This window comes from Planococcus citri, chromosome 5 (genome assembly GCF_950023065.1).
Source record: "Planococcus citri chromosome 5, ihPlaCitr1.1, whole genome shotgun sequence".
Taxonomy (NCBI): domain Eukaryota; kingdom Metazoa; phylum Arthropoda; class Insecta; order Hemiptera; family Pseudococcidae; genus Planococcus; species Planococcus citri.
In genome coordinates, this window is record NC_088681.1 from 43,892,340 (window position 1) to 43,917,955 (window position 25,616).

General features: G+C 33.2%; 1 protein-coding gene across 6 annotated transcripts in view; it reads right to left on the bottom strand.

The window, feature by feature from the left end:
- NFAT (NFAT nuclear factor) overlaps nucleotides 1-25,616 on the bottom strand; it is a 215,861-nt gene that overhangs the window by 93,707 nt on the left and 96,538 nt on the right. Inside the window, exon 1 of one of the 6 annotated variants that reach the window (XM_065368759.1) lies at nucleotides 8,651-9,110. The exons of 4 other annotated variants lie outside the window; for them this stretch is intronic. The gene's annotated coding sequence lies outside the window, so the exon portion shown is untranslated. Of the gene's footprint in view, nucleotides 1-8,580; nucleotides 9,111-25,616 lie in introns of those variants that run through there. One more of the 6 variants, XM_065368760.1, reaches the window with a different exon arrangement.

The window sequence follows — 25,616 nt, forward strand, 5'->3', positions numbered from 1 at the left end:
CCACATTATATAAAAGTCGGGATTGTATACGTTTTGAAAAATAATAATTATTGCTCGTTATTTATCCAAGTAAAAAAGAAAGAAAGAAAGAAATGAGTCGTTTTGTGGTGGCGACGATGAGCAATTAAAATATATACCGCTTGTATGTGGTTGAAATGAAAACATTTTCATACGATGAAAAAACGCCTCCTTTCATTTTTTCAATAAAGCGTACGAAATCAAAATATCAACTTGAAAAAATAAACAAAATCGAACCGTCAATTAGTTCAAGGATGCTGCCCTTTTCATATCCTTTCTACCAACATATAACTATACCATAGTGGCACTACGAGTACTATTCGAGTGAAAATACGTCATTTTTCGATACCTAGTAGTCAAACTTGTGTGTCTTTGAATAAAGTGCCTACGCATAAATGGTAAGTCCCTATCGGCGCCCCTAACTAATTATTAAATAAACGGAGACAGAAAATGAATTCAAACAGTATTAGGGTTTTCACCATAAACTCCTGTAATGTGTACGTCTCAAAACATTGTTAGACCTATGTTTACATTTCTGCTTACAAGATGTCCACAAAAAAAAATTCACAAGACGTAGACTATCTTGTCAAGAAAAATTCAAAAATTACAGTACCTATCCGACAGTTTAGAGGGACACTCACAAAATTATCATATGTGACGCGGCCAGCGATACCATACCATATGTCGGCAAAAATTTTTTTCGTGTTATTGTGGTTTCTGGTAGTGTTTTTCTTTCTCTTTTCAATGGTGCAAACAGATTTTCAAAATATTAAAATCTGACAAATTTTCAAAATTTCAAAGTTACGTATTTTTTGAAATTCAAAAACCAAAATTCTGAGAAAAACGTGTTTGAAAGTTTGGGTTATTTTTGTAACATTTTTAAATTTTTTTTTTTTTTTTTTGATTTTCTTCATCTTTTAATGGTTTTACATCATAATATATATTTTTTTTTTTGACATTTTTTTATGAAAAGCACTTTTGTAAAACCGGGTTTTCACCACTAAAACGACGTGTTTGAGATCGGTGGGTACACCCATTCCAAAGTATAGGCTTCATAGTATATGAATCGACAAAAAAATTTTTTTTGATATTTTCTGACTTTTTCCATGAAAACGCGATTATCTCAAAAAAAAGTTTTCCGACACATGGTATGGTATCGCTGGCCGCGTCACATATTTTGAAGGAAAGAAAAAGAACTATTATTTTGAGAACTCCTAAACTTGAAAAAAAAAAATAAAGTCCAAGATTTTTAATGGCTTAAACGTGATTACACGGAAGCACCCAAGACATCAAAACACCACTCAAATAGAAAAAAAAAATAAAAATAAAACATCCTCTTTTTCAAACATTGAGTTCTCGCCGAAGAGCTAGGTTAAACATTTGATCTAAAAATTTCCATTGAATCGTGAAATTTCAAAAAAAAAAAAAATAAATAAAATAAAATAAAACAAATAATAAAATTGAAACCGGACATATCCTAATTCTAATAATTAGGTAGATACATGTTGTAAAAATTGTTGTTCAAAGCACCAAAATTATTTTTAATGTTGCGCATTTCTTACTTGAAATCTTTTTTTCATTTTTATTCAAAACTTTAACACAGAAAATTTACATTAGGTTAGTATCACTTTGAAATTAATTATTCATGAGCAGAAGTCAAAGCATTGTACAACAGAATTTTAAGTTACCATGCATGCATTTCGAAAATACAACGTAAAAATTAAATTTGAATGATTCGAGCAAATGAAGCAATGTTGAGACAAGAAACTATGATTTTTTTTTAGAAAAATTTAAAATGAAAATAAAAAGCAAATGGGCCCGAGCGAAGCGAGGGCAAAAGATCTCGAAAATCAGTATTTCGAGAGGTATAAAACAACGTTTTTTTTTGTGCGATGAGTTAGTTACTTATAAAAAGTTTATTATTTGGCTTCAAAAGTTTAAAATTTAAATAATGATTTTTTTGGGAAAATTCAAAATTGAAAAAAGAAAAGCAAACGGACCCGAGCGAAGCGAGGCCAAATCCTCAAAATTAGTATTATGAAGGGTATGAAAACGATGTTTTCTTGTATAATATATGAAGAAGTTTATTATTTTTGTTTCAAAATTTTAAAAAATCCAAATGATTATTTAAAAAAAAATTCAAGCTTGAAAAAGAAAAGCAGAAAAGCAATCAATCCTAAATGAAGCGAGATCAAAAACTTTCAAAAATTCAATCATGTTTTGAGAAGTAAAAATAAAAAGTTTCTTTATGGAGAGAGGAGTTCATTTTTCTGATTCAAACTTTGAACATTTCTTGAATTTGAACAATACCTAAGTTTTCTATGCGAGAAAAGAAGATGCAAATAGCACGAGCGAAGCGAGGGCAAAAGCTCTCGAGACTGTGTAGTTCAAAATCTAAAAAAGTCGACAAATGAACCCTTTTCTACAAAATTTGTTCAAAATTCCGGAAAAAAGGGAAAAATTGAAAATTTGAAAAAAGTAGGACTTTTGGATACAATTGTTAAAAAATAAGACTTTAGTAGGACTAAAACGACTTTGGAGAAAAAGTAGGACTTTATAGTAGGACCAGCAGTAGGGCCTGTTAGACACCTTGAATATGCAATTATTTTGAATGCAAAATTGCAAAAAATGGAAAAATGATCTCAAAATTTGTTTGAAAGAGGAGAAATTAGCGAATTCGTCCAGCCAGGGCAAAGCGTTTTGCCAGCCGCCCTTATGCTGCCTCCGGACCTGCTTCCAACAAAGTAACTTAGGTAAGTACGTCATACGTGATCAAAAAACTTCCAGAACAGGTAACAAAAAATTTAACAAAAAGCGAGCAGAGCAGAACATTTTAATGTACGAAGTGCATAAAACTCAAGAAAAGAAAAGTACATTTCAACTATAAGTTCTGTGAAAAAAAAAGAAATAAAAATCATTCTTGTAAGTAAAACAAAACTGGATCAAGACTTCCAATCATTTATCATTTCATTTTAGCAATATTTAATTTAAAAAAAGATACTTTTTTGAAATTCCTGTCAATAAAGTGAGACAATTTAGAAACTTTTTGTCAATTTTTAGCAAAAAGCAAGACACTTGGTTAACACGTAGGTAGGAGGTAGGTAATTAGGTATTAACGAAATTCGAGGTTTTTTGATGAAAATATCTGGCAAAAAAGTGAGACCTGAGCAGATGGCGAGTCTTTTTGGGATTTTTTTTCAAAACAGCAACAATCTTCAGAAATTTTACTATTTTTAGGTAGGATACCCAATCTTCAAAATGACATGCTATTCATTCCTCACAATTGATTATAAGTTGATGAAAATAATGAATCAAGTTTTAAAAAAAAAGAAAATCACTCTCCTGTAAAATTTCACTTTTTTGAGATGTGACCTTATAATTCCCGAGGTGCGACATATTTTGTTGAAGTACTGATTTCAATCAGTCAAATACATTCCATTTCTTCAAAAAATGCGAGAAAATGTGATACTTATTTGCAGTTAGTTAATGCAAAAAAACAATATTTTTCAAAATTTGAATTCAAAAAAAAAAAATCTCATAGCAGTTTTTAATTTTTTGAAAATATTTTTGAGTTGTATCACTTGATTAGAAAACTGCCAGAAAAAAAGCTTAATTATTTTTTCAAACTTTTGTGAGCTAAATTTTTTGTGTTATGCAAAATTCAAAAATACGTTTGTTTTTGTCTAAGAATAAATTGGAAAACTTTAGAAGGTACATCATCATTTTATCAACATTTTCAATTTTTTTTTTTGTTGGGTTTGATGAGGATAGGTGAGTACAACGGAACTACATATTTTCAATATTATTTAAAATATATGTTTCTTTGTGAGTCTTCCAGTCAAAATATGTGTCTGTCCATATGGAAAAGGCCCACTTTGCGAATTTCAATTTAGAAAATAGAGCCATTTTTATGGAAAAATCCTCCTTAAAAAACGAAAAATGGATTTTTTAGCATTTTGTATTCCCATTATTTCTGTTTCTGAAAAAACCCGCCAAAAAGGTATCAATTTTGAAGGCGAGTGAGAAAATACATTAAAAACGTGATATGTAGGATAATTTGAAAAAGGTTTGATTCCGAAAACTCACAAAAAACTCATTGAAATGATTGAACATTTTTTGTAAGAGATGTAAACTTAAGTCTGTTAGATGATTTTAATCAGTCAAATATATTAGCCAATTTCTTCAAAAAATGCGGAAAATGTGATTTTTGCAGTTAGTCAAGGCGGAAAATTGATTTTTTAAAAATTTAAATGCTAAAAAAAAATTGAAAATTTTTCAACACACGTTTTCAATTTGAAAATGAACATTTTTAAGGTATACTTATCGCGTATGCAATTTGAGAAATTTTTTTGAATACAAAACTATCAGATAAGAGAGAGAAAAGAAGCTTTTAAGCTGAAAGCTGCCTCCAAAAGTTTACAAATATGGTCAAAAAGTATTTTTTGGCAAGCCTTTTCTAGGTAGACTATGGGTACTTTAAAATATAGGTATGTATGTACATACATTGGGTACCTACTGGAGAATTTCAATTGTTTAAATTCTAATTTTTTATATCATATCTGTAGCTTTTTGAACTTTTTCAAGCTGTAAGCTTTTTTTCAAGACATTACGAACTTGGTCAAAAAGTATTTTTCAAGCTTTTTCAATGCAGACTACACGTACTTTCACATATACGTCAACACTATGCTGTATTGAGCTTTTTAAAACAAAGCATTGAGCTTTTGGTGAGCTTTTACTGTCAACTTTTGAAAGTTTTTTTTGTCAAAGATTGTTTTTTCGGGGAGATTTTTTGAGATACAATGTAGTTACTTTTGTGTGTCCGCCCAATATGGCATAATCGATTATTGAGCTTTTTTGAGCTTATGGCATAACTTTTTGAAATGTCAACATAAACCTGCACATCTACACTTTAGAGCCTTTCTGTCAAGAGGTTGTTTATCAAAATTGGTTCAGCCATTGCTGAGATCTCACAATCAAAAGAATCCGGTCATAATTTAAAACTTTCAAGCTTTCACTTAGCATTGAACAGGAACTTTTAAAAGCTTTTTTACTTCAAGATTAATCTTTTTGTGATGCTATTTTAAGGTACGTATAATATACGTACTTCATTGTATACATTGAAGGGGTTGAGTATAGGGTTAACATCAATTATTGAGCTTTTTTGAGCTTACGGCGCAACTTTTTTGCAAACTTTTTTCTTCAACATTTGACTTTTTTTGATGCTCTTTCAAGGTATAAGATACGTTCATATCTGTATACATCGAATGCGCTGTGTATAGCCGAAAATCAATTATTGAGCTTTTTTGAGCTTTACAACACAACTTTTCAAACTTTTGATAAAAACCTGCACATCTACGGGTCAAAAGCTATTTTTTGAGAGGTCACTGAGCAAGATCGGTTCAGCCGTTGCTGAGATCTCAGAGTCAAAAGAATTCGGTCATAATTTTATAATATATACCTAGAGATAGAGATTTTAACTTGAAAAAATGCATTTTTAGCATGTGCAGTTGATAACAAGGCGTCTTGAAGCATTTTCAATACCTCTTAGAATATTTAAATTATTGTATAACTGAAGACTCTATATCGACTTGAAACTGGTTGTATTGTAATCGATTGAGGAGAGGAGGGAAGCTAGGGTCTCGTTGATGGACTCCTATTTAGGTTTTTCATCTCAAGAATTTCCAGTGTTGCCAGGTTGGGCGATAAATCGCGAATTGGGCGATTTGAACTTGCAGTTTTGCGGTCAAAAATTGTGCTTCGCCAATTGGGAGAATTGGGCGATTTGAGATTTTTTCGTGTTTTTTTATGTTTTTGATGCTTTTTAAGGTAAGTTTTTTTTTTTTGCATTTTCAATGCACTTATCATAAAAATTTTCGCTCTTGCTTCGCTCGGGCTAAAATACCTTTCTTCTGTTTGTAAAACGGATCTTTATAGCCATATTTCATGAACGTTACCAAGAAATTGCCTGATTAGATGGTGAATTTTTCTCAAGTTTTTCTAGTAAACGAATAAAAATTTTGTAATTTTATAAAATGATAAATCAATACTTGTGGAGAATCTGAACCCAATCTCTCAGTTTAATTTTCAAAAGTTAATCTGTCACCATTTGAGTTGGTTTGACTGAAATTTTGATTTCAAACACTCTAATTGCTTTATGTGGGACTTGACATCTCAGAAATTTGGTAGAATGGTTAAAAATGGTGATGGAGGCGATTTTGGGCGATTTCACGAGGAAAATCTTGCGATCTGTGCGCATACTTACCTGGCAACACTGAGAATTTCCTTTCCTACAAAAAATTAACATACACCAGTGTGCTATTTCCACTAGCTAAGTGTACCAACCTATTTTCGAAAATTCTTCAAAAACTCAATTTCGATAGTTCAAAATTTGACTTTGAGTGGAATGACTAGTGGTTCAAATTCAATTGAGCTTTGGGTTATCTAAAGCTCTTTAATACAAGTATGGAAATAGAGTATGCTCTTAAGAAAGTCATAGCATTTTACAGCAACCAACGAGGTGCAACGTTGTACGTGAACAGCTGATTTGATGCGTGCGCAGTCGTGCGCAGTACGTAAAACTTACGTAAAATGCTATGACTTTCTTAAGAGCGTAATCGAGCTTTAGGGTTATCATTTTGCTCTACAGTGCTGCAAAATCACAAATTATTGCCTTAAACGGTAGACTGAAAATTGTACAGTCATCCCCAGTATCTGGCTATAAGGCCTATGCAAGAATTCTAGAATTTTCAAGCGTTTTTAGGCCAACAGTAACGGAAGAGATTTTCGTTCAAGCATTTATTAGTAGGTAATCGTTAGTTGAGAACCACTAAAACCACTCGCCAAAGCAGTTTTGTTTAGCATAAATATCTCTTCGAATGATTACACTTACACTTCTTGTACGCCAACTTGAAAATCTTCTTTCTGTTCACCTGCACGAGGAAAGATCGCACATTCTACAACGTTTGTTTAGGTCACTATGTAAAGAAGACTCGTAGGAGTCACTCTGTTAGTGTTACCGTCATGCCGATAAAAACCAAGGGCACCAATATGTGATAGGGACTTTATTATCAATATCAACATCCTCGTGCTGAAATACCAACCACTAAAACCTCATTTTTCATCACACGCTACATACATCATTAGGCTAATAGGTACATAAATGAACTGATACCAGTAGTCTTAGAACTACTACTACCCGGTACCCGCACAACGCATCAAATTGCCAGTGCTGCCAGATTGATAAAGCCATTTATCAGCAATTTTTAATAAAAAAATCAGCACTTGTCAGCACATAATGCAATATGGGTATCATTTTGAAGGATTTTCACATCTCTATTAATTTCTATTGCTTGAAAAATTATTTTACGTTTCTAGGGAGATAATCTACTACATTATCTCCCGCTCACTAATCGCTCGGCGGACAAATTAGCGATTCTCTCCCTAAAAAACGTAAAATATTTTATGGAACTGGGGAGATAATGTGATTTTCAACCATTTTGAGTTACTTCCCTCGCTTCGCTCGGGAAATAAACCTCAAAATTCGTTGAAGATCACATTATCTCCCTAGTTGCATAATATACTATTAAACAGTTTAGAATGATAAGTACACTCAAAAAAGCATTAAAATTATAAAAATTATCAAAAAATAATAAATTTTGAAATTTATCTAAAACGCACGAAGAAGTGTCGAAAATTACTCAAAAAAAAATCAATGAAAATTATTTTTAAAAAGTAAATAATAAAGTAAAAAATGACAAAATTTTGTGAAAAATCGTTCAAATTTCTCAAAATATGTGAATGAAGTGCTTTTAATTGATGAAATTTTAATTAAATTTGACCAAAATTATAAGAATTTTCACTTTTTGGTGAAAAATCAGCACAAAATCAGCAAATGTCACGTATCAGCACTGAAAAACAGCACAGGTGCTGATGTGACTTTGAAATCATCACATTTGCTGATAAATCAGCACGCCTGGCAGCACTGCAATCTCATCGTCAGCCGCATGCCACAATATTCTTTCTAGTGGTGTCGATTAAAAATCGATTTAATCGAACATCGATAAAATCGGTCTCAAATAATCGATTTTTTGCCGATTTTTTCGATTCCGATTTTATTTTTACAAGAATCGATTATTTCGATTTTTTTCACGAAATACGAGAAAATTAGTTGAAAATGACCGAAAAAAGGTGGGAAAAAGACAGAATTGTGAAATAGAAATATACTGACAAAAAAATATGAAAAATTCATTGCTGGAAAATCTAGAAATTTCAACACACGATCATCCATCATCCAAGAAGACTTTCAAAAAATATAAAAATCGAAAAAAATCGATTATTTTTGAGCCGATTTTTTCAAAAAATTGAAAACCGATATTTTTTTTCAGATAATCGACATTTCGACACCACTAATTCTTTCTCGATATCTCGATCTTCACTTTACATTACAGCACTTCGACCTCAACATGTGAACTCGCCGTCAGTGTGTTCACGTGATGATACGATGCACTTACAGTGACGTTGACGATGACGAAGGACGAGTAACACATATGTATAGGTACGTACTTCTGATAGTGAGATAACGTAGTCGTCTCAGAAGTTCTTTAGGGATTCTGCCAGCCACACTTTGACTTACCGCATGATTGCCCTGATGTTAAATCAACTCGTTACTCCGGGCACCTTTTCTACAAACTGGTTTCAATAATTTTCACTATTTTGGGGCTTGATTTTTATCATAAAACAAATTAATAAATCAAAATCACCCGAAAAAAAAAAATCGCGAACTGATCATAAATCCGAGTACACACGGCACTCTTCACTTCACAACTTAACCTCAGTAAATTTAGCTGAAACGTTGAAAAAATTTTCTCACAGCTGCACTTCACAATTTTAACAAGATAGTGCATTAGCATTTAGCACACGCGACACACGAATTGAAACCCACACCGACAAACTATGAAACTACAACTGTATTATGAGCTAAATTTGTTACCATCGCCGAACTAACTAAAAAAGACAGAACAGAACACACAGTGTCGATGTACGTAGTGGTTCGACTTCGACGTCGTCATCGTCAGCGACTACTCCGACGGCCGACGTGTTTACAAGTCAAGGCTATCCAACTTATGTATACACGTTTTTTCCCTCACTCCTTTCTCTCTCCATCATTCCATAGTTATTATAGGGACTCCTCGCTATCCATACCACTACCCATCCATACCTTTCGCGGTTTGTTTACACATTCAGCGGCGGCAGTTCATTTACCATAATACCGTTTATTCTTTATGCTTCAAGGTACAGGTACAGGTTGGTAACAGACATAGGTACAACGTTTGTATACGCAGCACGTACAACATGCACATTGCACGCTCAAATACCTGCATCATACACCTAAAGTGCACTAAATAATTGATTAAAAAAAAGTAGCCTCACTATCATATGAAAATGTTGAACTCGAAACTCTGATTCCACTCTTTCACTACACTCACGATCAGCAATGAACTCAACAAACTGTCAACTCTGAACCATGTTGGGCCTAACATATGGGGGCTCCGTCAATTTACACGTGCTCTCTCTTAACTCGTATCAGCTTGCTTGCATCTTTGCCTGCCATGAGTGCCATCACGCATCCATGACGAAGTAACGGAATCTGGGATTTGCTGGATTAAATTAAATATTATGTACCTGCTATAAATAACCACATAGTATACACACACACACACACATACTTACATACACACATGAAGACTCCATAAAACCGGCAGCTTCGATAATTATACAGCCTAAACTTCTTCATTATTCGTGCATATATACGACAAGAGGTTCCATTGCTGAAGGTAGGGTATATTCTCAACATTTTGAAAAATTCTCCATGTAACCCGGCCCCGCCATCATCATAACTTTGGAAAGAATTTTATTTCACCTGCGCTGAGGTGGAAACTTTCAGCTACTGACATCTCAGTAATGACAGAATTTCGAATACCTACCAGGGGTGCGGTGATCCCCCTAGGGTCAATGAGTAGCGCCCCCCTAAACTAGTATTAGTGTCCCTCCTCATTTGACCCTCCCTTAATTTTTTCAAAATTCGAACCTCAAATTTTCCTATTTTCAGTCTCATTATTACAATTTTTTTCAAAATCAAAAAAAAGTTCAAATGATCAACAATTTTGAGTTTTTATTGCACAAAAATGGCTCTCTGCGATGATCTTGGCATTCTTGGCTTCCAAAAGCGACATTTTTAATGGCATATCCTACGATGAGACGATTGAAATGGTTGGAGGATCATCAAGTATGTACAGTCGAATATTGTTTAGAAAATGATTTTTGATTTCAACTTTATTTTGTTTATTTTTATTTTTTCTAGTAATTAAAATTATGTAGCTAGTATCTAATACATAACTGATTTTGGTAATTTTTGAACTGTTATTCAAAAAATAAATATTTTTTTAAATTAATCGAATTTTAGGAAATACGGGGATTATTTTGATTAAGGTGCCAGTGGCACACTCCAATTCAGGAGGTTGTTCAAATTTAGGGGGGCCATTTACAACACTATGTCTATGCAGAATGAAAAAATTAATCATTTTCTCTTTTTTTAGAAATGTTGAAAAAATAGGGAAATAGTTGTTATTTTTTGGTAGGTATAATAATTGTTTTTTAAAAATAGTTTGAAAATATTAGGGATATGGGGGGTCGTGAAGATTAGGGGGGCATCTACCTACTTTTTTTGCTGTGTGCAAGTAAATTTCACGAATTTATCAACAAAAAAAGGCCCCCCCAAACTCGTCAACGAGGAGTTGCTACTCAAGAAAGTGCCTTCGCCGCACCCCTGATACCTACACACCTAATCATTAAAAAAAAGGTTCAAATAATCTATATATGTATAGCTCCGATAAATTCAAGCACAATTTTTCAAAACGTTCAAATTGCAAGAAGTTTGGTTTTTCATTACATTTTTAGGTGATACACAGTATAATCAATCAAGTTTCTGATCTGGATTCGCAAAAACTCGAATAATACTGCCAAGCTGATTAAAGAAGAGTATACCTATGGAGATGAAAGTTTGGCAGACAAGACCATGTACAACTGGTTCCAGAGTGGCCAAACCTCAACAGAGGATGAGTCAAAGTCGAGAAGCAGACGACCAAAAATTGCAATTGCAGAAGGTAAAGTGGAAGCTGTCCATCAAATTTTACAAAGAACCCATCAAGTTGGTACTAAAGTAATATAGATCAGATCTATGTATATTACTTTAGTTAGTACAATCTATATGATAGCTGACGAGTTGAGCTTGAGTCATAGAAGCGTTTATAAAATTTTGAGTAAAGATTTGAACAAGTGAAAAGAAGTGTGCTCTCTAAATTTGAAACAGTCAAATTTCACTGCTTAGCATGTCACGACATTTTGCCGTTTTAAAAGCAGTAGTTTTTGACTGCAAAACAGTAGAAAATCTACTGAATTGGTCAGTCAGAATGATTTTTAACTGACCAATTCAGTAGATTTTCTACTGTTTGGCAGTCAAAAACTACTGCTTTTAAAAAAGCAAAATGTCGTAACTACTAAGCAGTGAAATTTGACTGTTTCAAATTTAGAGAGTGTGCCAGGCTCGTACCCCACATTTTTGACTGAAGATTAGAAACTTGAACGCACCAGGGCTTGAAGTGAAGAATTTCTGGAAATGGCAGAATGTGATTAAGATTTTATTCTGTTATGAGATTTGCGAAGCTGGATACAAAAATCGATAGCAGAGCGCCGTTTAAATTTCACGGAACCTAACATATTTTTTTTACCTAGGTACTCGAAAAATTACGGTAACACTGAATAAAGACTTCAGTTTGTTAAATCATCAGATATGTTATCAAATCGCACCTCGGCCCTCGGGAGTAATAAGGTTATTACATCTCAAAAAAGTGAAATTTTACAGGAGAGTGATTTTCTTTTTTTTGAAAACTTCAACACTTATAATTAATTGTGAGGAATGAATAGCACCTCATTTTAAAGATTTGGTATCCTACCTTCATTTAGCATAAGAACACTTTGAAAAATAAAATCTTAAAGAGGATATTTCAATGTTAGGAAAACATTTTGAGTTATAACCTTTCATTAAAGTTGATGTGAAGGCGAAAGGAAGCGTCCAAAAAAATTTCACGTTACCAAAGTTATAGAGAATTAAATTTCCAATCGACGTAATGTCGTTAGTTTTTTTCTAGAGTGCTTAGTTTTTGAGTTTTTCTCAAAAAACTAAAATTTCATTATGTGCAAATTCATTTTTCTGAAAAGTGATCAATTTTAAATTTTTTTTTCCATTAGGTACAAACCAATAAAAAATGCACTCCTTGTGACTATTTCTACGTAACTCACAAACATTCAAAACAATCAAAACTGTTTGTTAACACTTTGTATGTACGAATTTAGTTCAAAAAGGTGGATTTTTTTGAGATGTACCCTTATAACTCCAAACAACTTGCAATGTTGTTGGGATTTTGAGTTAGGCCATTTGCGTTTTTTATAAGATCTAGATAATGTACCCAACTCAAAGTGTAATTTTTGGTTGATGGGGGTCATACAAACCCCAAAAATGCAAAAACGTCAAAATCAATTTTTTTTGAGATGTAACCTTATTATTCCCGAGGTGCGAAATATGCTCCCATTTCGACAATTTTTTTTCTAAATTAAGGAGACTTCAAACTATTTGATACAATTTTCAAGTGAATCCCTGAGAATTGAGACTCGGAGTCTTTAATCTTTACACGCAAGCCTTTCAAAATTATAATTCTGCATGAATGAATATCATGCCTTCAATTAGGGAAAACGCCGAGTCTTATGCGAATCCGAGTCTCACGCATGTGAGTCCCTTTACGAATCTCTATTATAAAATTCAAAATTATTCTCCGAGGTAGGCTTTTTATGCATTGTCTGGTTTTCTGAGAGAAAAAGTCAATGCTGTGATGAAATCTGCCGAGTAGATCTAGAAAGCTGAGTTTCTGTACACGCGCAATTCATGACCCCTTCGAAATAAAATGATTGAAAACAGTTTCGAACTATGTTGAGCAGTTCATATAGAGCCTCATATCCACTCATGCAGGGACGAAGCGAAGGGGGGGCTAGGAGGCAGCCTGCCCTCTCAGTGTTCCGCGAAAGTTGGAAAAAGTTGGGAAATTGTGAGAAATTCAAGAAAGTTGGGAAAGTACAAAAATTCTGACAATATTTTAGTCTCAGAGTATTCAAAAACTAAAATTTTTTACAATCATCAAAGCAACAACTGTCCTAACTTTTGAAGCCAAAACTGCTTCTGAATCTATGATTTTCCCAACTAAAATTCATATTTTTTTCAAGAACTTAAGCCCTCGCTTTGCTTGGGCTAAACTGTTTTGTGACTTCTCTCATCAAAATTAAAGCGGTTTTTTTTCTTGAAATTACAAATTTTGAAAAATGTTGCCCTTGCTTTGCTCGGGCCAATATGATTCTCTTCTACTAAATTACAATTCAAAAAAATCTATGATTGAATTTGAAAAATTTTGAGATCAGAAAAACCGAATTCTTTCATTAAAATTGATGTTATTCAACTTTTCAAATCATTAATTTTCCAAAACTTTTGCCCTCGCTTTGTTCGGGCCATTCAAAATACTTCTTTGAAAACTTTCAAAAATATGGAAACTAAACAGAAAAAATCCAAAAATACTCGCAATATTCAAAGAACCAGGAACCACTAGCTTTTCAAAATCGTTTGATACCACAGTGTTCAGCACATTAGAATTTTGAATTTGATTATAGTCAACAAAGCTACAATTTCTTGGCTACAAAATGTCGTGATACAATCCCTTTACCACACTTGTAACTTGAATACCCTATTTTTTCATATAACTTGGGAATATTCAGTCGAATAAGTTGAGAATCATAGGATTTTTGCCCCCCCCCCAGCTAAACCACTTCACTACATCCTTGCACTCATGCAGTCTCACGTCCCTCAAGAACCGGCCAGATTTGCCAAAAGAAGAGGCACCAGAGAGCAAATTCTCAACATCAGAACGCTCATTGAAAAAGCTTGAGAGTACAATGTTCCTGCAGGTTGTGCTTTGTGGGCTACAAGAAAACATTCGATTGTGTCCAGTGGCAGAAATTATAGCGGATCCTCCTGGAGATGGGTGCTTCAAAGCATCTTCTGTGGCTGATAAAACAACTGTATGAGAATGTCCGCGCCAACAGAACAACATCAGAGAAGTTCCAACCAGAAAAGGGAGTATGCCAAGGCTGCATACTGTCTCTGAGCTTCTATTCAACATCTACAGAGAATACTTACATCATCCAGGAAATGCTGCAAAAGATCATAGATGACTCAGATGGAGCCAATGAATGGCCAGTATTGTGTCCTGATAGGTGGCTGGCAGATCACCAATCTGCAGTATGCTGATTGGCTCAGAGTGTAGAGTACACGTCTGAGCTACTCAAGTGCCTGGAGGAAGTCAGTGCAGAATATGGCCTACTGATCAACAGGACGAAGACAAAGATGATGGTAATTGAACAGCTGTCCAACAACTTGCCAGGACATTGATGGAATAGAAGTTGTGAAACAATTCTCCTACCTTGGATCCATTTGCTGCCAACTCACCAAAACTGCGACGACTCGTTTGAAATGAATATGGAGTAATTCTCAGAAATTAGCAGGGTCCTTAAAATTCGACTGGTCAATGCGCTAGTCTTCTTTGCGTTCCTATATGCATTAGAGACTTGGACCATTTGCACAGAATCTTTTTTTTTTTTTTAGTAGACTGATTAGGTTCAACTTTGAATAGGTGTGTAAAATATCCAATAGATACATTCATCTTAATTTATAAGGTTGGTTGTTTCTCTCCTTATTTCAAGACGGGTTTTTTAAATCAAGCAAAACCATAAAGGGTCCAAATAAAACTTACATCTTCAAATATTTAAGCCAAAAGGTCAAAAAAAATGCAATGTGCTTTCTATCTCGTTTAAAGGAAACGCAGCGTCCGAACACGATGGGACGTAATAAATACATATATCAACCCGAATGTGTATTAATTAAACCTACGTAGGTAATTGAGTACCCTCATAGTACGTGCACCTGTCTCCGATTGCATTCTCATTTATTCAGGACAGCCTAGCTTAGCCTTATCGAGGTGTTTTTTCCACTCATTATAGAGTATCCGTCGTTCTTCTTCACTCACATTAGACGATGAATTAGAGCAGCATCTTTGCTGTTAGATAGTCAGTAAGTACCTATGCACAATTGGGCACCCGGTAGATAACTTGGTGTACCAAAAATACTTGAATATTATACTCATACTATTATTGGGCTGCAATTTATGAACCATCGTCTGATCGTTGTTACAACTCCAAATATTAATTTGGTTAGGTAACCGATATATTTTATAGTACAGAAGTCATGTACCCTTACCTACCCTATGTAAAATTAATCGAAACGCGTAGCTGGGAAGTACCTACTCAGGCATAGATAAATTTTGACGTTGCTTGTATCGAACGTGTATCAAAAACCATATCAAAAATCGAAGATCATCGATACAGCGCATGAGGTCAATTATGTGATCTTTCTACAACAGGAACTCATGAATGAGAAAATCTAGAATGTACACTACACACAGCTCGAAATATCATCATAACGTAACACTAACTCGTACACCTGCCAACTATTATCACGTACATACTTGTGCAGTCCATAAAAACACAACGCACAGGTAGTCATGTACTTACTTCGTCATTTAAATAGAAATTTTAAAAAAGTCGTAAATTCTTTGGAAAGCTGCACACTCCACATTCGATTAGTGCGTTTTACCAGGTTCCAATTATTCGCAGTAGGAAGCCAAAAAAAATCTTCAAACTCGTACAATACACAACTCGACCTCAAGGAAATCTGCATACTTAGATCATATCATCAACATTCAACACGTATCCCTTTCAACATTGAGATATTTTGATTTTGGCACGGTTTGAAGATAAAATTATTAGCGTAAATTATGTTTACCCCCGTTGACAAATATCTCACAATAAGAGGGGAGTCGCGCCATAGTGCTATTTTCTATACCTACTTGAATTGTTATTAATTCATAATTCTTCTCTGTTAAAAGATAGGAATACATCATTACATGCTTACCCAGTTCCTATCAAAAATACCTGTAATCTGAAGTTTTTCCCATTTTATCAATTTTACATACTTTTCTCTCTTTTTTTTCTCATTAAAAAATTGTAAGTACCTACCTACACTATTTTACGGTTTAAAAATCATAGATTTGTAATCGACAAGACTGCTTAATTGTACGTAGACGTACATATATCATACACGTGCATGAATCGCGGTAAAATAAGGACGAGAATCTTGACAAACGAGATTTTCAAGAAATAGAGAAGCAAGGTATTTATTCCAACTACATGTGCCTGCTTTGCCTGCTATAGACTGGAGAGTTGAGTTGAGATAGATACCTACCTAAGGGCGTTATAAAACATTGAAGGTGTTTGGACCATTCGATCAAAAATAGGTATGTATACCTACTACAACTCCAGTAGACGAAAAAAAAAACATATTACTTATGATAAGTGAAGGTGTCTACTATAAATCGTAAAAATGAAAGAGGACGACTTTTTAATGATTTTTGGATGACCAAATCTTCACCTTTGTTCGACGTTTTAAAAAAAATTTCCATACTTAGATTTCAAATTCAACTCTGATGGGTAATGTTTTGCAAGTAGATAATTTTGCAAAATTTTGCTTACTCCTGTGCTAATTTTTTCACCAAAATGGTAATTTTCAGAAATTAGGAGGTCAATTTAACAATATTTTTTATAATACAAAATTTCTGCATTGTTGATAAGTTATTATTCAATTTTGAGAATATTTGATTAATTTTTGGTGATTGGTTTCAAATTTTGGCCAAACAGATGACTTTTTGAAAACTTTGATGATTTTAATTACCTGCAGTTTAAAAGGATGACGTTTTACATATGACCTAGTATAGCTATAGACACACTTTGTAAGTTTCATATTTCGTGAATTGAAAAAGTATTAGGTACCTAATGTGCTCCCCAAAAATTGATTTTTTCCGATGTTGAAAAATTCATCAAAGATAAGAAAATGTTCGAATTACCTATTGAAATGACGGCCTTGGCCCTTCGAGTGGACGATCAAAAAATGTTGCCATGACAAATTTAAGGGGTAAACTTTACTTATTGTTAGATTCGAAATTTCCTAACCTAAGTGCTGTACACTTTGAAAATTCAATTTGCCTTCGCCCCTTCACTTTTGAATACGGTCAATGCCCTTTCGAGTACAATAGGCTCAAGACATCATTTTGATCCAAACATTTTTTTACTTTTGCCGAATTTTTCAAAATTGATACCTAAATTCGAAATATATAAAATGGTGTTACTTCGTTAATTATTCATAGACACTTGTAGCAGGAACATGTTTAGATCATTTAGACGAGTGTTAAACAAAAACCGCCGTGTGTGTCATTTTTTGACTCCTTCATCTTCAATTCAATTTATAAAACACAAAAAAAAATTCAAAAAATAACCGAATTATAAAAATAAAAACTGAGATTAAAAAAAATCAGGTTATCAATCGTTGACTCTCAAGGTTGAAAAATTCTTTAGAACGAGTTTCTTCCTTTTCACGGACAAATTCAATAGGAAGTTGGAATTAATGTTGGGAAAAATTTCAAGCAAAGAGAAAAATAATCTTGAACGGATGATCACAGACAGAGTATTATACGAGTAGGTACCTACTGCAGTAAAAATTTCAAAAAATTTAGTAGGTGCAGTTTTTAGTTGAATAAAAATCGAACTCAAAAATATTAAATACTCACTTGACGAACAGAATTGTCCAGAAAATTTTCAATTTTTAAAATTTCAGGTAAGTACCAAGAATTTGTATACGTCACCGAACTTTGCTCATTACTGATGTTCGAAAGATCGTCAAAAAGTAGCATATTTTCAAAAATTTATCACATCTCCTTTAAAATTGGAAAATTTTACGCTCCAGTGAGTATTTTTTTCTCATGCCATTCGGTAAATTTTTAGTCCACATCCCCTTAAAAAAAAAAGCTATTACAGTATTTTGTCACTGATTTTTGGTATAAAATTCAGTTTTATCTAGGGTCAAATCGTGTAATGAGAAGGGGAAAGATGGAATAGACGTTAAAAAAAAAAAAAAAATGTAATAAACTCAATTTCACTACTATTTGATTGAAGGCAAAGTTTCTTTGCTAAAAAAAATGACTGAAATCAAACTACGTAAATTTCATACAAACGTGTCGATCAATTTTCACATTCGCATTTTTTTTATTGAAAGGAAGGGTCATTTATTAATCAATTTCGTGTAGAGCAGCGGGCTAATTCAAAATAAATATCTTTACTTACTCACTAGAATAATAATTACATCACTCCTTCCAGCAAAATCGTCCCATAAATCAAAAATGACTTATTTATGTAACTCGCTGCAATCGTGATAATTTGTACTCACCTGAAACAAAGAAAATTACAATGATGGTTTAGTTTATTTCAAATAATCTCTTTACAGCTCAACTAATCACTATTACTGGATGGATATACTGATTAGAATCAGAATAATATAAATACAACAACCCGATGGAGGAAGAAACACACATTAATACACGTATAAAAGTACCTAGTTAGTTAGGGACATTAAGTAGGTATAACACGTGCCAGATGGCCAGAAATGACATATTGTTTCATGAAACCGAAAGTAAATTCCAGAGCGTCTATAGAATTCTGAAAAGCAAAACCCTCGACTTCTACTCGTTTTTTTTTTTTTTTTTTTTGAAATATTACATGCGTCTGCCGTACAATTTATGCCACCATTACATAGACCAATTTAAATTAATCTCTCGAGAAAGAATAACTTCTTGACTTTTTTTTTTTTAGTTTGTACAAACATTATGTACCTCATTATTCGAAGACACCAAAACATTACACCAATTTCCGAAAATTGCGTAAACATCATAAGAAGTTAAGGACTAAGGTTATTCGATTATTACCGCATCCTTCATCCATCATCCTCACTCCTCAATAAGAAATTCCGCGGTGGTAAGAACTTTACAGGCATACTATACCATCAATAATACAGACTATTTTATCTGTATTCAATCCGAGCAAGGTCTCACCTCTCCTTGAACTTGTTTCGATATCATTCAACCATCTGTTGCACTGGTTCAATAAAAACGTCAACATTCTCAACATTATAAATCTTCCTAGCATCGTCGTCGTCGTCGTCAGCGAAAGCACTTGTCAAACAGTTGATCGTACGTACATCGCATGACGCATCAATGGCTCTTTAAGTACCTATACATATACTCTTGGAAATGTCTTTCAATCAACGGTGGCAAGCAGCAACATTTTGTATACATTTACATTTCATGGTATGATGCTCAAAGACCGCAATACGAAATTTTTAAGCACGGGAGGCATTCGCCAAACTTCATAGGAGGAGCAGGGAGCACAGTGACGTTCAGAAGGGGGGGTTTGGCTTCCCATCTTTCAATATTTGGTTATCTCGCCGTTCTTGGGATCATTTACATATATGTAAATACTTATATAAATTAGACCCTACTGAATTCAAAAATGTAATTTTCTAATTTTAAAGATCCGAGGAGGGGTAGCAGTGTCTCAAATTTGAGATTTCCCAACAGAAAATTTTGCCTCATCCCCTCCCTTCAAAAATACCCTAAAAACAGTTTTTTGAACTTATATGATTTACTTGAAGCTTTTTTTGATTCTCCTCCGTGTCCCTCCTTCGAGGTTTAGCGAATGCCTTTCGTACTTAAAAGTTTCATGTTGGGGTCTTCGAGCATCATACTAAATTTCGTGCTTCTGTGGTGAAACGCAGTTTACTTGCAGTTCGCCACTGGACTATTTGCTATCCCTATACATAAATCTACTACCTACTACTTACACCTACAAGATTGTTCATATGTTATGTACTTTTGAATTTATCTACTTATATGTAGGTATCTACACCTGTGTTCGGTACAACTATTCGTATCGTAATTCCACTTAATGGTATAGTCAAACACGTGTCGCGTGATAATAATAGTTTTGCTTTTATTTTATTTACATAGGTACCTAAGAAAACGTCCACGTTGATAATTTACGAATTTAAAAATAAATAAATACAATTATAGTGTAGTTATTTTCACATAGGTATGTATACTTTAGGAGAAGGTTGTAGTACCTCGTACAAAAACAGACACAGTTCATCATACATATTATATAAAAGAGCATTCACCATTCACTCGCCGAGCCGAGCGTGAATTCATAATATTATTCTAGATGGCTATAAATATCTCGCGAGTTTCTCCACTTCTCTGTACCTCCTACCATTCTCACCCATGCTTCCTTAGTTTGCAAAATATGCGTACAATTTCGTAATAACAATAATAAATATTATGCTTAATAGATGAAGACGTGCGCCGCTTCCTTTCATGTTGCTTCGGTTCATCGCGTATGATAAATTACGTATTATGCATATGTGCACTTAATACGCTATAGATCTACCTAAAGATATAAGTATTCGCATTACTTACTGACAGAATGAATATCGAGTAATTTATCACAAGCCGCACAAGTGCATAGATCTTGACGTAATAATTAGATACGATGGTTCCAAAATACCGAAAATTTGTCTCAAGTGTTTGAACATCTTATCAGAGAAAACCAGGAAAAAATCTAACGCATCAAGGATTTCTTAGTTCATTTTTAGATTGCGCTTCTACATATTTTGGCATCACGTCACATCAGACAAACGGGAGGCGTTTATTAAACACGCGATCGTTTAAACGAGTACATATTTATAAATGACGACGATGGAAGACGAAAAAATAAATAAAAACAAGTGATTTATCCTTCATTATTAATGATTATGAACATTGGCGGAGATTCTGAACAACAGCGCGAGCGCGCAAAACGAAGAAATATGTCGAGAAAAGCGCGCTGTTTATGTCAAATTTCGCTTCGATTCATTTTGCGAACGAAAAGTGATGAAAATATTATAGGCCTGAAGACGAAACGTGATTTCAAGAAAGGCTGTGCGCCAGGAGCATATTTATTCTTCCGATTTAACATTGAAAAAAAAAAAAAAAAAAATAGGAGAGTGGAGGGAATAAGTACCTACCTAACAATTTAGGTAAAAGTAGAAATGTATAAGGTAACCTGACCAGTAGTTGACCCTCGTAGTGGGAGTTTTGTAAAAAAGTAGCTATCATTTTGAAACAGAAAAACTTGGGGTGATGATGAGCAAAGCACCATACGATCACTTTTTCATTATATTATTATTCATATAGCCACGCTGAATAACTTATTTTTTTGTTTCTTCTTCTTAAATTTGTTCAATTTCAAGGTCCAAAAGTAAAATAAATTTTTTCCCATACCCACTCAAAAAGTGATTCATTATTCACCAGTTTAGTGTGCAAGAAGTGAAACTTTATGGGCAAGTATGCAAGGTATGCAATAATAGGGTAAGGTTGCCCAAATTGTACCACTTTTTAGTTTTTTCAACCAGGACCACGGTCTAATTATTTTTTGGAAACCATCATGCACCAAATTGTACCTTGGTGTTTTGCCTACCTTTGAGTGCAAAAACGAAAATTGCATCTCAAATAGCAAAGGCGCTATTTGAATCCGCGCAAAGGTCTCAAAAAGGTACAATTTAGGGACCGAGTTGCTCAAATCGTACCATCAGTTTCTCAAATTATACCCATGAATGAAATTGATAGAAATAAAGCTCTGTGACCTCCCTCCACCTCAAAATCAAATTTTAATTTTCCCTATGCGGCCATATCGCACCTCTGGAGTGATAAGGTTACATCTCAAAAAAGTGAAATTTTACAGGAGAGTGATTTTCTTTTTTTTAAAAACTTGATTCATTATTTTTATCAACTTATAATCAATTGTGAGGAATGAATAGCACTTCATTTTAAAGATTAGGTATCCTACCTTCATTTAGCATAAGAACACTTTAAAAAATAAAATCTTAAAGAGGAAATATTTCAATGTTTGGAAAACATTTTGAGTTATAATCTTTTATTAAAGTTGATGTGGAGGCGAAAGGAAGCGTCCCAAAAAATTTCACGTCAACAAAGTTGTAGAGAATTGAATTTCCAATCGACAAAATGTCGTTAGTTTTTTTTTCCAGAGTGCTTAGTTTTTGAGTTTTTCTCAAAAAACTAAAATTTCATGATATGTGCAAATTCATTTTTCTGAAAAGTGATCAATTTAAACAATTTTTTCCATTGGTACAAACCAATAAAAAATGCACTCCTTGTGACTATTTCTAACTAATAAACATTCAAAACAATCAAAACTGTTTGTTAACACTTTGTATGTATGAAATTTGCTCAAAAAATGTGGATTTTTTTTGAGATGTACTCTTATAACTCCAAACAACTTGCAATGTTGTTGGGATTTTGAGTTGGGCCATTTGCATTTTTTACAAGATCTAAATAATGTAGCCAACTCAAAGTGTTATTTTTGGTTGAGGGGGTCATACAAACACCAAAAATGCAAAAAAGTCAAAATCAATTTTTTTTGAGATGTAACCTTATTTCTCCCGACTTCCTGAAGTGCAATTGCGATATAATGTTTCCCCCACCCATTGACCTTCATTCCTTCATCTGATCCACTTTTTACAATGCCTCTAAAATGTCAAAGAAAGGTGGAGTTGTGTAACACATATTGATAGCAGCACTCATTCAAACCAATTTTATTTTCACCATATTCCTCTGAAGATCCCTCCGTATCATCCGCAGACCATATTCCATATTTTTTCTTCTCAACATTTGATGACATTACATATCTGTATTGAAATCATGGTACGATTTGAGCAACTCGCATTTTTTAACATCAATCTTCTCTCACTCAGGTTGATGTTGATGAAATTTTTTCATAAATAGGTATCTCAAAATGTACTAGGTAATATTACATACTTTTGCGAGGATTAAACGTAACTTAGTTTTTCAAATTTGTTTTGTAGCAATTACCTTTTACATTACACTTTACAAGTCAGTTTTTTAAATGGAATAAGTATGCATTTTTTCTAAAAAACGCAATAAAAAAAAACACCAATGATTCAATTTGCCTGATATTGGTATTAGGGACCTCGAAATGCAAGCTAGTAACATATTTTATTGGTAGAAAGTGCTATTTGCGGATAGTTTCTGCAATAGAGGGGGTGGTACAATTTGGGTGCCAGTGCAATTTCGGCAACCTTACCCTAAATTTCATTATTGCACATCTATACTATAATGAAAATTATTGCACACTTTGCTCACTCTTTCATAAAGTTTCACTTCTTGCACACTAAACTAGTGAATTAATAAATTCCTTTCAGAAATTTCAAAATTCACATAGTTTTTATTTTTGATTAATTATAGTTGCAGTACAATTTGTAATATTGAAAATGCTGTTTGCTTTTGCTGGTACATCCTGATTCACAAACATTTCCAAATTTGATGTTGATGTAATAATTTTTTCCATAGATGCTGGTTTGTTAAAATTTGGCATGGGTAAAACTTTTTTTGTAGAATAGTAGACTTGACAAAATTTGGAATGGACAAAGCTTTTTTTCCTGCAACAGTAGGCTCAACAAAATTGGGAATTAAAAAAATACTTTCCATAACAGTGTTGACTCCACATCCATCTCAACAGGTCTGACATTGTCATTTGGCTTTAATAGAGATGTAATCATTTGACCAAGTTTTTTTTTTTTTTTTTTTTTTTTCTAAAGAATCATCAATATATGCACTGTTCTGCAGAAGACCAACTTTTCCAGCCACCATGCCTTTTTATTTCTAATTGATTTGCATCAGCATTTGCCAGAAATGTCCAAAGTCCAAGAAGTTTGTTGGAACGAATGACCTACCATTGTAAAAAATGATATAGGAAATATGGATACCTATATGTACATATTACATACAATATGTATTGAGAAACAAATACGTCAAGTTACCTATATACTCACTAGAGTCATCCAAGTTTCAAAATTTAGCAATCTGTGTCAACATTGAAGCAAATTTATTTTGTCCAATAAGCTGTCCAGTGCATTTACCTTTTTGATATTGACAAAAAATCGGCCATCTAGGTTATTTGGTCTCAACAAATTGTACTTTTTGACTATTGCAACATGTTCAGGTTCATGTATTGTAAACAATCAAGGTTTTTAAATTTTAGTTTTGGGAATTCTAACAAATACTAAAGGTCGAGGATCATAGAGAATATCCACATCCTGAATAATATATAACATTGATTAATTCATTTACTCACATAGCTCCACAAATACTGAAAATCATGACAACCTATGTATAATGAGATTGAGATCATTTCAGATTACAAGCATAAGAACTGTTTAATTATAAATTATACATAAATTTACCTTGAGAACCAGAAAATCAATTGGAGCTTTTGTCAAAAAAATTTTGTACTTACTTACAACTTTTTCTATAATTGAAGATACACAGCTACTCTAGGTATATGTACTTTGTAGTAGAATTAGTAGAATCTTGTTTGCTTGTTTTTCTTCAAAAGTTACACCGAAATTGATGTTGAAAAACAAAAAAAATCAATTTTAATTTTTTTTCTAAAACTTGAAATTTTTAAAATTCCTTTTTATACTTTGCAATTATTTAACATTTCTTTCAAGTTTCGTAGTTTTCAGCACAAAAGTTTTAATTTTCACTAAAAATCAGCTAATTTTGACTAATCGTTAGCCGCCGCAAAATTGGATTTTACTCCGACCAATGAAAACGTGTTTTACGTTTCTGTAACCTCCCACTGAAATTGTGATAACACTGTTGTGAGTGTTGTGTGTTATTTTTGTAAGTTTCAATTTTCAATTTTAGAATTGCGAAAAAAAGGAGAGTAAAATAAAATATGCACTCGTTGAATATCGTCCATAACAGATTCACGAACTCCTTCGATGAATATTATTTAGTTAACTATCAACATTTTCTGAGCTAATTTACTTATTTTGTTTTTACACAGTAGTGAGTAGACTGATTTCCTGGTCTAGAAAGGAGAATACGTATTATTAATTAGAAATTTTGAGAACTATTTACTTCTGAAAAACTAAGTACTCGTATCTACTACTTTAGATGAGGAGAAAAAACAAAATGAAATAAGTAATGAGAAGAAAAATAATAAGAGAGTGAGAATACAAATCATTTTTTAGCATACACTCTTCGGCATTTTGAAAAGTCAATTCATTCTTTCTAATCTAATCGATTTCTAGATCAGAGTGATCAACTGATCATTCGTATTTGTATAATGTACCTCGATCAAAATTTATTCTTTTCAGATTGAAGAATTAAGTAGGTACCTATATCGTGAAAATTTTTGCAATGAGTTGCAATATCGCGAGCAAGATTTGCATACAGTTATTATAAGAAATGAAATGACATGATTGCATAGGTACTGCATAGAAAAATTACTCATTAGTCATTTGTAATGAATAATAATTGAAACAATTAATAAATTAATATCACAGGAAATAGCGAAATTAGACAGTATGAATCCATTTTCAAGTAAAAATTGTAAGTCTGTTAACATGATTATCCTTATGT